General features: G+C 38.4%; 1 long non-coding RNA gene across 1 annotated transcript in view; it reads right to left on the bottom strand.

Moving 5' to 3' along the window:
- Nucleotides 1-13,531, bottom strand: part of LOC141277457 (uncharacterized) — a 123,029-nt gene extending 109,498 nt beyond the window's left edge. The window contains exon 1 of the long non-coding RNA XR_012328873.1: nt 13,424-13,531. This is a non-coding gene — a long non-coding RNA (uncharacterized lncRNA). The remainder of the gene's footprint in view (nt 1-13,423) is intronic.
- Between the last annotated feature and the right edge of the window lie 3,263 nt (nt 13,532-16,794).

Genomic DNA, 16,794 nt, shown 5'->3' with positions numbered 1-16,794 from the left:
GATCCAGTGTCATTAAAAAAAAAAGCACCTAAGTCTTTTCAACACTTTATACCTTTTCCAGATGTAGCCTGATAAAATGAGAAACATAACAGACATAGCCAATGCTTCTACAATCTTTGAGTCAATATAACAAAGTATAATAGAAATAGTACTTAGCAGAATAGAGTTAACACATACACAATGAATCAGTGGTGCTTCTTAATGGCTACTTGTGTGACCTCAAGCAAGTCACTCAGATGACTTCTTTTCAGTAGCTTCTCTGTACAATCCATTGTAGTTGGAACTGAGAATAAAAAGATAATTAAGACACTGCCCCAAAGAGATAAACATGCAGACAATTATTTAATAAAATATTATTAGACTACAGTAGATGTACATCACAAGAAAAAAGTGATATGGACTTGCAGCCTTGAGTTGAGAATTTAGAGTATGTAGAAGCTGATCAAATGGAAGAACGAGAGCTGAAAGTTCCAGGTAGAGGTAGGACAAATAGTCGCTGGAAAGTGTGATGTATTTGGAGAGCAGGGACACTTTTCTCTGAACCTCATTTTCCTCATCTGTAAAATGAGGAGATTCCACACTATCGTCTCTAAATCCCTATTATACTTTACTCTTCCAAGATTCTGTTTTTGTGTCTTTGACTTCTTCTCATATTCCCATATTTGGTGTAAAAGCAAGTCATCTGCATGAACTAGCCCACTATTCTGCAAAAGTAATACAATTAAACTTTAACGTGAGAAATATACTGACAGATTTATCTACTCTCAGCTGTGAGCTTCCAAAAACATTAAAAACAGGCTACTTGAAGGCTAAGATTTCTCTTAACAAGGAGTGATTACATTCTTGAGCACATTTGATTCTCCCATAGGCATTAAAACAGCAGCGGCCTGAATTTTCACCGAGTTGTAAAAGGGTTAAGTGTCAGACATGACATGTTACCAGGGAATGTCATCTAAAATGGACGAGGCCACTGCCCTTAGAGCAAGGCTCGTCGTTGGCCATGAAAGAAATAGCCCTGACATTCAGTTACCTCACTGCACTTAAGGGAAAGGATCACTTTAGGCAAGTAGAAGACAAATTGTAAGTAATTATTTTAAGAAATTGCTCTCATAGGTCCTAACGGATACCTTCTGTAAATGTTGGTCAAGCAGTTAATCAATTCAGGAGCCAAAAATATTTCCCATTTTTATTTTAGATTTCAGAGGAAAGGAACATATAGGAGCTGGTGGTTATTAAGAAGGGAAACATCTTCCTGTTAATTCACACAGGCAGTTGGGGGTTGAATTTAACGAATTACAAGGTCCTCATTCCACTGGGCTTTCATACTTGGTTCCCTTAGATACTAGTATTAGAGGGCTTTGTTTAGTGGACTGTGTATACTGGGGGGTTCATTAAATTGTTTGGCAAAATAGATTTTTAAATTTTTTTAAGTGAAATACTGTACATAATGTAACAGTTCCCCCACAAAATGTTTACAAAATACAAATTTTGGATTTGATTTTTGCAGTAGGTCTATTTTTTTCATATGCACTAAGGTGCAATTCTGATCACAAATAGGGTACGTGGCATACGGAGCAAAGTTAGCCATGTGATATACAGCTGTTTGGCCACTGACTGAACGATCACTGGTTTCCTCTTGGGATTTAGGTCTTCTACTGATCAAAAGTGGAACTTTGGGGGACTTGATAGCAGTGACAACAAAACTATATCAAAATGTGTTGGTATGCCTTGTAACCTTAAGTAAAGAACAGCATCAATGAGAGACATTCTTCCCTGGGATTTTCAGGCCATAAAAAAATAGAGAGGAGAAGGGTACTGTTTTGAGTCTGCAGATCACCAGCAGGAGATGGCTCATCTCATCACCTTGAATAATCTTGGTGATCTCACTGGAGATGTGTGAGATTTTGACCACTAGAATGGATAGATCTAAGATGTTAGGAAACTTCACCTTCCTGGGAACTTGCTTTTAAGTCCCTCTCTGCTCATTAAAAATGAGACTTCCCACTGCAGGGCAGCCAGCCCAGGCACGGAGACGGAGGCATCATGGGCCTGTGGTGGTCTCTCATGTTCCATCCTCTTTTGTTCTCCAGCTCTTCTCTGAACCTAAGCCCACATTGGTATTTGGCAGAGTACAGGCTAGGGTTATTCCTAAGCAACGTGCCCTGCAAACTTGGTCATTCTGGGAGCATGTTTCCCAAAGGCTGGTCCTTGGAGCACCTACACAGGAATCAGCTGAGTCATTGTTAAAAAAATTAGTTTTCAAGACCTCACCCAGAGCTACTGGGGACAATCCCAGGAATCTGTATAAATGCTTTATCTCACCAAGTAATTTTCATATTCATTAATGTTTGGGAATCCCTAGTCAGACCAATGACAGAAGAGCCTAACAGATAAGAAAATTGTAGATTATAAAACCGATTGATATGAAATATCTCCTTTTTCCCCATGAAATTGATGGATAATCCTCTAAAATTGCCAAAAAACCCAAAAACACAAAAAATCAAAAAAAAACCCCGTAAGTTGATGAAAAGGGGCCATTACTGCAGTAGTTAAAGGCTCACAACAAGGGCTGTAGTACTTTGTAACTTCTCAAATGAGAGCCCAAAGTGTAGACTCATGGAGTCCGTACCTCTAAGGTACGGAAAGGGTGACACAATGTTGCACAAGAAGCTTGTCCATAATTTCAGTCTTCAAATTTTTAAAAAGCATGTTGACTTTACTGGTAAAAGGCAAAGTGAATCGTATTCTCAGTGGTCTCCATTTGTGAACATCTTATAGACACATTCATCAACATTATGTCCTTTATCCCAACCTGGGTACTAAACTTTGTGTTCACCTGTTACTAGTAAGGTATTCTCTATATCCTGCAATGATTCTGACGAGATTACTTCTAGATGTAAGGATTGGAGCAATCACAAGCGTTTCTCCCTGCCGGGTCACTGACTTGTTTCCCACTGCCTAGAATACAAGAAATGTTGTTTTACCTCCACATGAAGTGGGGGCCTGAAAGCACTGTCAAGCCTCAGCACTTTGCTACGGGGCATTTACCATGTCCTCATATAACAATTTATTCCAGGTGATTTTCTTTCCGCATTCTCATTACTTCTGGCCCTTTAAATCTGATCATTTTTATTTTACCTCTTACACAGCCCAAGGTAATAAGCACCGGCAGGTACCATGAGTCATGCTGAGTGTTTCCCATGAAGGAACGGAGTATGATGGAGGTAAAAAAAAAAAAAAAGGTGCTCTGTTTAATGCAGGGGATAAAAATCAGCCCCACTTCACAAAATATCCGATGTCTCTTGTCAAGGGGGAGGAAATCAGAAGCATGACTTGTGGCAGTATCTGTGCAGAAATTTGTTAGGTAGCACAATGTTTAGTCTGTACCGAGTCTGGTAAGGAAGTGCTGGAGACTAATTCAACTGTTGGAGTTACCTGATTATAAAATTATAAAAAAACCTCTCTATTATTTATTTGTTTAATCTTCGCCAGTCAGTACTCAAAGTTTATTAGCAATAGAAAGGATATAGTTCAAAACATTTGAATCAGTTATGTTCTGGGGAAAGTAAAACCTTGCAGAACCTAGTCACTCAGCAAATGATTCATGTTTATAAGCTGGTGGCTTAATTTATAAACTCTTGAGACGCTAAAAGGCAAGAGCAAAAGCAAAAGCAACGCTCTTACCTCCACCGGGCCCAGCTTTCATACTCCACTCCACACCATTGCTCCAAGCAAGAATGTCAGCAAACTTCTCAGGCATTCAATGGAGTGTTCTGATCACAGTATGCTAGTTCCTGGCATCGCCGGATCTCATACTCTCCCATCACCCCAATGCTTCCTAGATGTCTTATTCTGGAGGCTCTCTACTTTGGAACTTCTCAGACCTACCATATTCTGCTTTCGGCATTAGTGAATATAAACCCAAGCAGAGAGACACCAAGAGCTATTACCTCCAAAGGCTAAAGCACGTGCTCTAGAATCAGACTTCATAGGTTTTGTAACAGAGAAGAACAAGCCTGACTCCATATTGGATCTATTCATTTAGCCCTAACCCTTGTGCTCTCTTGCCTGTGCTGAGTCATGCTGGCTCTGCACTTTGTGTAAAAGAATGTTGCCTGTAGCCTGAAATATACAGGAGAGCCCATTCTCAAGACCCTGACCTTTAAATGTGTAACTCTTTTCCATTCATACAGAGATAAAAAAGTTGCAGAACAGAGAATAACATTTATCTTGTTGGAGATTTATAGAACATTGTGACCAGAGCCACATGGACAGCTGGAAAAACAAAGGATTCTGGCACCAGGATTCCAGCACCAAGAAGTTGGCAACAACCAGCCACACCCCTTCCCTTTTAGGATAAAAGAAGCCTGAATTCTAATCCGGGTGAGATGGCTCTTTGGGACACTAGTCCATCATCTTGGTCTTCTGGCTTTCCAAATAAAGCCACTATTCCCTGCCCCAACACCTCATCTCTCGATTTATTGGCCTGTCGTGTGCTGAGCAGTACAAACTTGGACTCAATAATGGTTTGAATCCTGGCTGTGCCACTTATTAGCTCTGTGATTTTGGCAGGTGATTTAACCTTCCTGTGCCTTGGTTTCTTTATTTGTAAATTGGGATAATATTAGCAACTCTCTTAGGCAGTGGTGAGGATTGAAGAATTGATAGATATAAAGTGCTTAGAATAGTGTGTGAAACATAGTAAGTGCTCAAAATTGTTACCTGCTATTATCTGGCATATGCCTAGTGTCTTCATCAGGGATAATTTGGTTTTAAAGGGACATAAAGGTATGGAAACTACTTTAAGCAAAACAAACACCTGAAAAGCTACATTTGTTTTTCAAAGTTAAAGCAATATCTTAAGGAACCCAGAGATGGCAGTATAGTTGGTTTTCAGGGTATTCCTGAGCCAGACTTGGAAAGCCCTCAGGAGCTCCAAGGCATAGACTCTACCTCTTACTTTTTTGGGGGGGTCACATGATTCCTTGTGCCTGGTCCAATCAACTGTGGGTAAAGGACCTGAATCATGAGTCCCACTTGTCCACTTAGCAATCATTGTGGGAACATAGTATATGAGAAAGGGCCTGGGAAAGGCATATAAATTGATTGTTTAGTCTACTAACTTCACCATGAAGCATTCTGGGAAAATACCCATTGTGTCTTGGCAGGCTCCTGGTTAGGGCTCCACTCTCCATAGATAAAGTGCAAATCAAGGAAAATAAAGAGGCCAGTGGTAAGATACATCTTCAGGAAAATCCCAAAGCATAGATCCAGACATCCTATTTCATTTCAGCCTAATTGAGTAAATTTGGGGCAATTTTGTCACATAGGTGGTGAGAACTCCAAACTTTTCACATGTGATATTTATCTTGCAATTCCTTCCTAATTCCTTTTTAATTACTTTTTGTTTGTTTGTTTTTGCAGTATGCGGGCCTCTCACCGTTGTGGCCTCTCCCGTTGCGGAATACAGGCTCCAGATGCGCAGGCTCAGCGGCCACGGCTCATGGGCCCAGCTGCTCTGCGGCATGCGGGATCCTCCCGGACCGGGGCACGAACCCATGTCCCCTGTATCGGCATGCGGACTCTCAACCACTGCGCCACCAGGGAAGCCCCCTAATTCCCTTTTTGAAGAGTACTGCTAGGAACATTTTCTTTTAATATAGGACTGGAAAAACAGGCTAAGAATTGTATCCTTAAATTATTGTACTGGGTAGGCCAAAAATGCCTTCAGTTTTTTAAATAAAAATAAAAGACACATTTTTCATTTTCACCAAGAACTTTAATAAACAACGTATTCACCCTTTTGTTCCACTACCTTCTGCCATCTTTCAGGCAACTTCATAATTCCATCTTCCCAAAACTTTTTATCTTTTTGAGGAAAGAACTGTTCCAGGTGCCTTTTACAGTCTTCCAGAGAACTGAAATTTTTTCCATTAAGAGAATTTTGTAAAGACTGAAATAAATGGAAATCCGAAGGTGCAATGTCTGATGAATATGGCGGATGAATCAGAACTTCCCAGCCAAGCTGTAATAGTCTTTGCCTGGTCATCAAAGAAACATGTGGTCTTGCATTATCCTGATGGAAGATTATGCATTTTCTGTTGACTAATTCTGGACGCTTTTCGTCAAGTGCCACTTTCAGTTGGTCTAACTCGGAGCAGTACTTGTTGGAATTAATCATTTGGTTTTCCAGAAGGAGTTCATAATAGAGGACTCCCTTCCAATCCAACCATATACACAACATCATCTTCTTTAGATGAAGACCGGACTTTGGTGTGGTTGGTGGTCGTTCATTTCACTTGCCCGATGATCTCTTCTGTTCCACATTTTTGTACAGTATCCACTTTTCATCACCCGTCACAATTTGTTTTAAAAACGGAACGTTTTCATTACATTTCAGTAGAGAATCGCATGCAGAAATATAGTCAAGAAAGTTTTCTCGCTTAACTTACGTGGAACCCAAACAGCAAAGTGATTTACATAACCAAGCTGGTGCAAATGATTTTCAATGCTTGATTTGGATATTTTGAGTATGTCGGCTATCTCCCACGTGGTATAACACTGACTGTTCTCAGTTATTGCTTAAATTTGATCGCTATCAACTTCAACTGGTCTACCAGACTAGGAGCATCATCCAGCAGGAAATCTCCAGCATGAAACTGCACAAACCAGTTTTGACACGTCCAATCAGTCACAGCACCTTCTCCATATACTGCACAAATCTTTTTTTGTGTTTCAGTTGCGTTTTTACCTTGCTTGAAATAATAAAGCATAATATGCCGAAAATGTTGATTTTTCCTTCCATCTTCAATATTAAAATGGCTACATAAAAATTCACCAATTTTGATGTCTTTTTTTTAATGCACGCTGATATGACAGCTGTCACATACAATCTAACAAAATTGTTTCGAATGAAGTTAAAGACAACTAAGTGCTACCAGAGCCATGTTACGGAAAAAACCGAACGAACCTTTTGGCCACCCAATAATTATAATTTTAATACAAAAGATTTCCAGATTGGATAAGTGACTTTTAGATCCTACATATTTTTACAGACTAAAACAAAACAAGACAAATAAAGCAAACAGAAAAACCCAACTCAGGGGCTTCCCTGGTGGCGCAGTGGCTAAGAATCCACCTGCCAATGCAGGGTACACGGGTTTGAGCCCTGGTCCAGGAAGATCCTACATGCCGTAAAGCAACTAAGCCTGTGCGCCACAACTACTGAGCCTGCGCTCTAGACCCCACGAGCCACAGCTACTGAGCCCACGTGCCACAACTATTGAAGCCCGTGCACCTAGAGCCCGTGCTCTGCAACAAGACAAGCCACCGCAATGAGAAGCCCGCACACTGCAGCAAAGAGTAGTTCCTGCTCACCGCAACTAGAGAATGCCCACGCTCAGCAATGAAGACCCAACGTAGCCAAAAATAAATAAATAAAATAAATAAATTTATTAAAAAAAAAACCAACTCAGAAAATAATAAAACACCCAGAATTTGAAAATGTACACAGAGAATTAAATTCATGGGCACTAATGGTTTAAAGTTCATAAATCTCAAATAATTTTTGTTTATAACCATTTTGAAAGCAACCAATTTCCTTAAGCTAGTGTTTAAACTAAGACAAGAGCACCTGTACATTACTATAAACATTTTAATAGCATGTTAATACAAGAACACCTAGAATATTGAATTATTACTGGCTATTGTGAGCACTTAAACTAGGGAAAAATGGAATTTAAATGCTACTTTTCTATTTCATGTGGGTATTTCAACTATCCCCCATTAGCCCGTTCTTTCATCAGGAAACATTAGGAGAGTTGCATTTCCCTATCCCTTGAATTTCTGCAGGGCCATAGGACTTGTTTGTCCTATAAAATGTGAGCAAAAGCACTACATGTCACTTTCTTGCAAAGCACTTTGTTTTCAATGCTTGACTCTCTAGTTCACCCAGAGATCTTGATAGCATGTGCTGCTGTGGAGGTGTCATGAGATTAGAACAGACTGGAATGCTGAGTTTTCATGTGGAAGAAAATTAACTTGGAATTCATTCAGACTCACAGCGGACGTTGTATGAATGGTAACCTTTACCTTCACCTTTAATTGACAAGTAAAAATGGTATACATTTGAGGTATACAACCTGATGTTTTGATATATATGTATGTTGTCAAACTACAAACTAACATATCCATTACCTCATTTAGTGACCTTTTTTCAACTTTTTTTCTTTTCTTTTGTGGTAAGAACACTTTAGATCTACTCTCTTACTAAATTTCAGGTATACAATACAGTATTGTCAACTGTATAGTCACATTGCTGTACTTTAGATCTGCAGAACTTATTTATCCTGCATAACTCAAACGTTGTGCCCCTTTGGATACAGATTGCAATTTGGGGGCTATTTGTTACTGCAGCATGACCTTAGGGTAGACACTGTCTGCTATACATTTCAGAACTAAACAGAATTCTGAATCCCTGGAAGTTGGGGAAAATCTAACACTTTGAGCTTTGGTGGCGAAAAGGAACAGTAAATAGGATAGATGAAGGTTTTCACAGCAAATTCTTACATCTTCTTTTATGACTTGAGGAATAGTGTAGTACAATTTCCTCACTTCACATGTAAATGACTTACAGACCAGAAAGAGGAACTGACTTTATTAAGTTTAAACATTTGTCAGTGGCAAAGTCTATTAATGTGTTACATGCTATTCCTCAGGGGAAGAATATGAGAAATAAAAGAAAAATAGCAGGCCAGAAAGAAAACCCCACAGCTGTTTGCAATTTTAATAAAATAATGTGTTGATCAAAAATTTAGTGGAAATGTGAGAATCCTGAATTCAAAATCAAAGGTTAACCTCACCATTCTACTTGAGAAAAGAAATGAAACTCCACGCAGTATTGCTAGCATAAGTTCCCAGGTTGAATTTACACTACCACCAGGAGACACAGAGAGAGGCAAACACTGCCTTTCTGTGTGACTTATATGTAAAATAATAATAAAAGGAAAAAAGCATGTAGTGATTAAAAATAAATCAAAGAAAGCTAGCTCATAGCACAGATGGGGCAAAAATATGAGTCTTTTGATTGATAGTTAATTAGGAGCAGTACAGTTAAAAGACATGAGTTCTATTCCCAAGCTGAGGAAGTTTAGACAGGTTATTTAACTTCATTAAATTCATTTTCCTTATTGTAAAAATTGGTTGAAATCTAAATTTCTTCCTCACTTTCCTTTATAATCTTTTTTCTCTACCAACCCTCAGTGATTTAGTTTTCAATATTAAAGTATTATCTATGAGTAGTGATGTGAAATGAATTTAGCAAAGAAGAGCTGAATAGAGCTAAGATATCTAGTTCTTATACAACACTTCCTTCATGCCAATTATCAATACTTAACTATTGTAGGAGCAAATCCTTTCCTTCCTGTCCACTCCCACTTTTTTTTCGGGTTAGACTTCCTGCCTTCAGAGCTCTCCACATTTTCCATCTCTCCTCCTAGCTCCTTTTAGTTGTGCTATAGGGAAACCTTGTGGTACTTTAAGCAATGAAATTTCCCTATGATTGAAACTTTTCCATTAGTGCTCTTTCTATCTCTTAATTTTCATTGAAAATTGGCTTTCTCCAAAGGTTTACTGTTCCTGCATTCCTTACCAAAGTCTTGTGTTCCCTCACCTTGACAATTTTTTAAAAATTTATTTATTTTACTTACTTATTATTTTTGGCTGCGTTGGGTCTTTGTTGCTGTGCGTGGGCTTTCTCTAGTTGCGGCGAGCGGGGGCTACTCTTTGTTGCAGTGCACAGGCTTCTCATTGCAGTGGCTTCTCTTGTTGCAGAGCACGGGCTCTATGCACGCAGGCTTCAGTAGTTGTGGTGCGTAGGCTTCAGTAGTTGTGGCTCACGGGCTCTAGAGCGCAGGCTCAGTAGTTGGGACACATGGGCTTAGTTGCTCCGTGGCATGTGGGATCTTCCCAGACCAGGGCTCAAACCCATGTCCCCTGCATTGGCAGGCGGATTCTTAACCACTGCACCACCAGGGAAGCCCTACACTGTCTTTATTACTAAAATTTTATAAGTCTACAAGACAGGTAGAGAGGATTTCCAAGTTTCTTCTTATTTTAAAAAGTTGTTTACTATGGTCATTTCTATTTTCTAAAGAATGTGTATAAGTGAACACTATTTTTTTAACGTAATTCTAAAAGAGTACAAGGAGGAAATAACTAACATGACATTCTCCAGAACAACTGAGAATCTGGAATTCTTTTCTTTTGTTCTGATTTAGTTCAGAATACAAAAGTTTCCCTCATCCCAAAATGAGGATCCTACTTCTAAAGGCCAACAGTCTAAGTCTCTGAAGCCATGTTTCACAAGGTCTGGTCTGTAATATTACATCAGTTGATCCAAAACTTTTATTTCTAATGATCATTCATTGTGCATATAGGATGTGACAATGTATATAAATCTCATATATTTATCATTTAAATAATATAATTTTTCTTAAATTTATAAAATTCTTCACAATTACAAAGTACTTTTTACAAATTGTTTCATTTGACCCTTACAACCATTTTTTAAAGAGGTTGTGTAAGCAGCATTAGTAGTATAATTATTATAATATGTATATCACAAGACTGATAGTAAAATTGTGGTATACCTATGACATATGTGATATAGTATATTACATATACCTTCATAGGGTATAATCTATAGTCTTCAAAAATAATAACTTACAAAAGACATAAAAAATACTTGCACATATATTATGAATATGTGCATTAAATTATACATTTGTACAAACTGTTATAAAATTATAAATTAATACTAACCAGGATATAAGTAACTAATAGTTGAGACAGATAGTATATCCTTTAGGAATTCAAAACAAGTAGTGATAATATTTAGTGTAACTAAATTAGCCATGAAACGATTCCTAGACTAAGAGAGACTTGGGTTTATTTTAAAGGAAAAATAGCATATTGAAAGTCAAGAAGGAGGAAGAGGACTTTTTAGGAACTACCAATAGTATGAACAAGGGCATGGGGGTAAAAATGCATACAGTTTGTGTCAAGATAATGACAAGAATATGCTCTCTGTAGGAAAGGAATTGCTTAGAGAAACAATGATAGGGGATTCTGGAATTGTATGTTGAGGTGGGTTGGTAAGGATCCTGAATACTTTCTCATACCAAGACACAGCTTCCATTAACACCTCTCTTCTGATGATCCTTGCATCCAAGTTTCCAGACCAGAATTCTTTCCTGAATTACAAACATATACTTAAGTGCCTGATAGGTTCAACGCCTGAGGAATCCCACAAATACCTCAAAATCAACATGTTCAAATCTGAACAGTATCTCTTTCACTCAAGCTTGCTCCTCCTCCTATATTCTCAATTTTATTGACGGCACTGTAACTGATGCAGAAGCCCAAGTCAAGAACCAGGAAGTCCCTCTACTACACTTTTTCATCTTTCTGTACAACTCTATTATGTGAATTTCAATTTCAAATGTCTCAAACTGTTTACTCTTTTTCATAACCAGTGCTATTGACTTCACAAAAGGTTTTTGTCTTCTTTTTTTCGAACCCTTGAGATGACCTTCTAATTAGTTTCCTTGACTCTAATCTTACCGACACTTGCCCATCAGAATAAGCAATCACATAATTTTCTTTACCAAATCCTTCTTCAGGAGCTTTCTATCAGTGATAACAATCTTTTCTCATGGTCTGTGCCCAATCTTAATTTTTTAATAGTTTCAATTGTTGCAATCCCTGCCCTTCCCCCATGTACCCTGCACTACCACCATCCCAACTCGGTGCATTTTCTTGGCTGTACCATTGACTCTGATGCCATTGTGCATTTGTTCTTGCTGGTCTCTCTAGTGGGGTGTTTTACTTATCATTTATTGTATCAAACTCAAACTTTTTGTGTCTGTGATGCTTTTGCTGGTTTCCCCATGTAGAGCTGGGTATTATTTCTTCTATGTTCCAGTGCATTTGGTGCAGGCTTTAGTTTGTTTATATAAATGTGTCTTAGGAAGACTGAACCTTTTAGGAAAAGGACAATATGCTATTTCATTTTTTTAATCCTCTTTCCCCAACACACACACACACACACACACACACACACACACACGTGTGGTTGAAGTGAATAGATAATTAAATCAAATACTTCAAAGTACTAACTTAGAGACAGTGAATTAGAAAAGCACAGATGGTGGTAGTGCGTTATGCTGGGGGGCCTGACATCAGAGGAGCTCCTTCAGAGTAAGAGGTATGATGGGGAGCACCTGCTCTTCAAACCTCGAACTTAATCTGCATATCAAGTTTTACCCTACCCTACTATCGATCTAACACTTTTGAGTCATTTCTACCCCATTTACCCAATCACCCACACCATTTTTTTCAGTCCATTAAGAATGTGAGGCAGAGAATTAGGTGGCTGAAAACTCTTAGGGCTAAAATTCCTATTAGAAAGATAAACCGGGACAGAACATTCAAGTGTTTCATTGTCAAATCGTAATTACGTAATTTTTGAAGACTTACCTCTGTTTCAATAGTGAGAAACTATTTGGGAAACTGTACTGGAGGCCTTACTTGCCCCAAAAAGAAAGGTGATGGTGGAGATAAGAGACACAATAAACTGCTTGAGGAACTCTATTAGTATATTTTGGGAAAAGTAATCGACCACTGGCAGGGCTGACATTTTAATCACATTTTCTCTTCCATTCACTTACATTCTTTAAACCCAGTCTGCTGCTCATTGAATTGGAACAATGTACTGCCTAATCTTGCTACTTTTCTGAAATTCACCTGGTGGTTAAATATTTTCAATGCCTTTAACATTCTTTAAAAAGGGTAATTAAATGATGCTTAGCCTTTGACACAATTAACATTTTCTTCACTTTTAAGAATGGAGATAGCACGAGGTACTAAATATAGCTGCTGTCATAGAACAGAATAACAAAAGCAAGAAGAAAGGTTCAAAAGAGGTGATGTTAGGACATGTCAAGTGAAGTTTTTAGGCCAACTGCCTTTAGTTTTCCCTTTTGGTTTTTGTATAAACTACATTTTTACAGACTTGGCATTTTACACCAAAAAGCAACACAAAATTGTCTTCAGGGTGATTTTTTTTTGGGGGGGGTTGGGAGACAGCAAAGAAAGTCAACGTAAAAAACAGTAAAACACCAGTGGTAGCAGTTGGTGATGGCGGATGAGAAATAGATGTCAGATAAGTAAAGCAACAGGGAACTCATGTTTAGCACCGCAGGGATATTGGAAATTCCAGCTGTGACAGAGAGCTTTCTTCATTCCTGGGTTCTCTGCCCACTATAAAATGTGTTTTTACAACTAACCAATCCCTCAATTATAAATCTACTCATTGTGTTGGATGTTACAGAGAACCGTAAATCAAGCATCAGATAGTACTTACCTACTAGGAGCTTATGGCTTTTCTAGGAAGGAAAGACATGCTGGCATTTTTTCCAAAAGGGAGCAAAAATCCCCAGCTGCTTTTTTGTTGTTGCTCATGGAGTATTCTGGAAAAGCAGGGAAGAAGAGTTAACTGAAAACTAGTAGGAATTTGCGTTCAGAATTTGGAAGTTAGAAGATTAAACTTGGTCTTAGTTGGATGCCTGAGATAAAAAAAGCTTCAGAGAAACACTTGGCACTCAAGGTAATCATATAAGATGGAAATAGTGGCCCATTCTGTTTTCCCCTTGGAGTTCCTCTATGAAACTGTCACCTGCTGTTGGTTTTACGATTATTAGTAACAGTAATCTAATTGTTATGATCTAATTTGCTGGTTAATATCAAATGAGGTTACTTTTAATTTAACTTTATTTTTTACTGAAGTATAGTTGATTTACAATGTTGTGTTGTGTACACCAAAGTGATTCAGTTATACATATATATATATACATACATACATACATACCTATACATTTAAAAAAATATATTCTTTTCCATTATGGTTTATCATAGGATACCGAATATAGTTCTCTGTGCTATACAGTACGACCTTGTCATTTAGAGGTTACATATATTTTAAAGTTTCAAATTAAAAGTGACTTCAATGCCTACTTGACAGTTGGGCAGAATTGTCTGTGAAATGATGGAGGCCTAGTCTGCTCATTATGCATCATAACAAAGGCATAATGAGTCCCCTAGAGGGCTTCCTCTACTGCTGCTTCTCATACTCCTGCCAGTTGGTAAAGTACTGGGCCAAGCAGTTTACAGCTATCTCCTTCACTGATATGCTGCTGTTCTTTCTGTTCCAAACACTTACAGAAGCCTCACTGGTTAGTGGTGGGTCCACTCACCCACTGTTGTTTTTCAGTTTGTCTCCTCGTTCAAAACGCATCCAATGAATGTGACTGGCCTTCTTCAGCCTACATAAACCTTTTGATCACAGTCTTTTCCCCTGGGTCCGTGGGTACCTATGAGTCTCACATTTATATTATAATGGAATTCCACTCAACTAATTCTTCCATGATCAAAATATAGCCCAAGGTAACTTGTGGTCTTCAACTAGACAAATTTCAACATCAGCTTGACTTAAAATTAGGAATATAATATATATGTACTGGGCTCCCTAGCTACAATTTATCGAATGCCCACTATATATTAACTTTGATCTGGACAATAATATTTTATTTAACATGTGATCCCAGTGTACAGACATAAGACATGTGACTGTTAAAACAACATTCCAAATAGGACTGTAATTTCTTTCTTTTTTTTCTTTTTAAATAGGAATCCTGATTCTTTTTCTTTTTTATAAATTTATTTATTTATTTTTTAAATTTTTGGCTGCATTGGGTCTTCGGTGCTGCGTGCAGGCTTTCTCTAGTTGCGGCGAACGGGAGCTATTCTTTGTTGTGGTGCGCGGGCTTCTCATTGTGGTGGCTTCTCTTGTTGTGGAGCACGGGCTCTAGGCGTGTGGTCTTCAGTAGTTGCGGCACATGGGCTCAGTAGTTGTGGCTCGTGGGCTCTAGAGCGCAGGCTCAGTAGTTGTGGCACACGAGCTTAGTTGTTCTGCGGCATGTGGGATCTTCCCAGACCAGGGCTCGAACCCCTGACCCCTGCATTGGCAGACGGATTCTTAACCACTGAGCCACCAGGGGAGGCCAGGACTGTAATTTCTAATGACAATTTCTCTGATTTCAAACAGTGTTGTCTTCCGTGTCAGAATTATTCGTGCCCACAGTATGCTAGAAACAGTTGAAATATCTGCCCTAAGATACAGATCAGTGAAAAGACTATTTCCAAATCTGAATATTTACAGGGTGTGAGCTGTCAAACACTCCCTAAAAGACAGTATATTTCTTTTTTAATTTTAGAAGGAAGAGTATTCTGGATATAGGTAGATAATTGGGGCTGGAAAGGGTTCAAGGACTAACATGATACACATTCAACACATATATATGTAAAAAATCAGCAATATACACAAATACAGTAAGGTTCTAAAATATTTATTGATTTGGTAAATATTGCTTAAATGTCCACTGTGTGCCAGACACTGAAATAGGTGCCAGAGATACAAATACTTTTTGTTCTCCATAAACGGTACAGTGGCAGAACTGAGTCTTTGAGTCACCTTAGCAACAGAGAAAATATTTTGAGATAACCAGATAATCAGCTAGCTTGGTAGACAGTTCCTATACACAACATAGCTCATTATAATTACTAGAGTAATAGAAAAAAGTAACACCCTCCTATAAAATGTTTCATAGCTTCTCCTCTCTCTTAAATTCTCTCAGTGCATAATTTATTTCCTAATTATCTTAGAAAATAGAAATAATCAGAATAAAGCTTCCACAATGTCCAGCTACCTCATTTACTATCCTGGGCACTCTCAGAATTAGAATTTATTCCATCTCCTCAAGGACATAACTATAGTAAGTCACCTTCACCCAACATCATTAGTAATTCTTTCTATTTTATTTTATTTTTTACAGACTTATTTTAGAGCAGTTTAGGTTCACAGCAAAACTGAGAGGAAGGTAGAGAGACTTCCCGTCTATCCCTTGGTCCCAAACATGTATAGCCTCTCTCATTATTAACACCATTTTAATACAATTATAACAGCTTCTTTAAAACACTTGTGTGCTAAACCCAATAACTATGTCACCTCAGAGTCACTTATTTTTTTTTAACATCTTTATTGGACTATAGTTGCTTTACAATGTTGGGCTAGTTTCTGCTGTATATCAAGTGAATCAGCTATACATATACATATATCACCATATCCCCTCCCTCTTGCATCTCCCTCCCACCCTCCCTATCCCACCCCTCTAGGTGGTCACAAAGCACCGAGCTGATCTCCCTGTGCTATGTGGCTGCTTCCCACTAGCTATCTATTTTACATTTGGTAGTGTATATATGTCCATGCTACTCTCTCACTTCGTCCCAGCTTACCCTTCCCCCTCCCCGTGTCCTCAAGTCCACCTTCTGTGTCTGTGTCGTTATTCCTCTCCCGCCCCTAAGTTTTTCAGAAACTTTTTTTTGTTTTTTGGATTCCATACATATATGTTAGCATACAGTATTTGTTTTTCTCTTTCTGACTTACTTCAATCTGTATGACAGACTCTAGGTCCATCCACCTCACTACAAATAACTCTATTTCGTTTCTTTTTATGGTTGAGTAATATTCCATTGTATATGTGTGCCACATCTTCTTTATCCATTCATCTGTCGATGGACACTTAGGTTGCTTCCATGTCCTGGCTATTGTAAACAGAGCTGCAATGAACATTGTGGTACATGACTCTTTTTGAATTATGGTTTTCTCAGGGTATATGC

This window comes from Tursiops truncatus, chromosome 21 (genome assembly GCF_011762595.2).
Source record: "Tursiops truncatus isolate mTurTru1 chromosome 21, mTurTru1.mat.Y, whole genome shotgun sequence".
In the NCBI taxonomy this organism is placed as follows: domain Eukaryota; kingdom Metazoa; phylum Chordata; class Mammalia; order Artiodactyla; family Delphinidae; genus Tursiops; species Tursiops truncatus.
The sequence above is the reverse complement of the archived record's forward strand: the minus strand, read 5'-3'. Positions and strand labels throughout refer to the sequence as shown.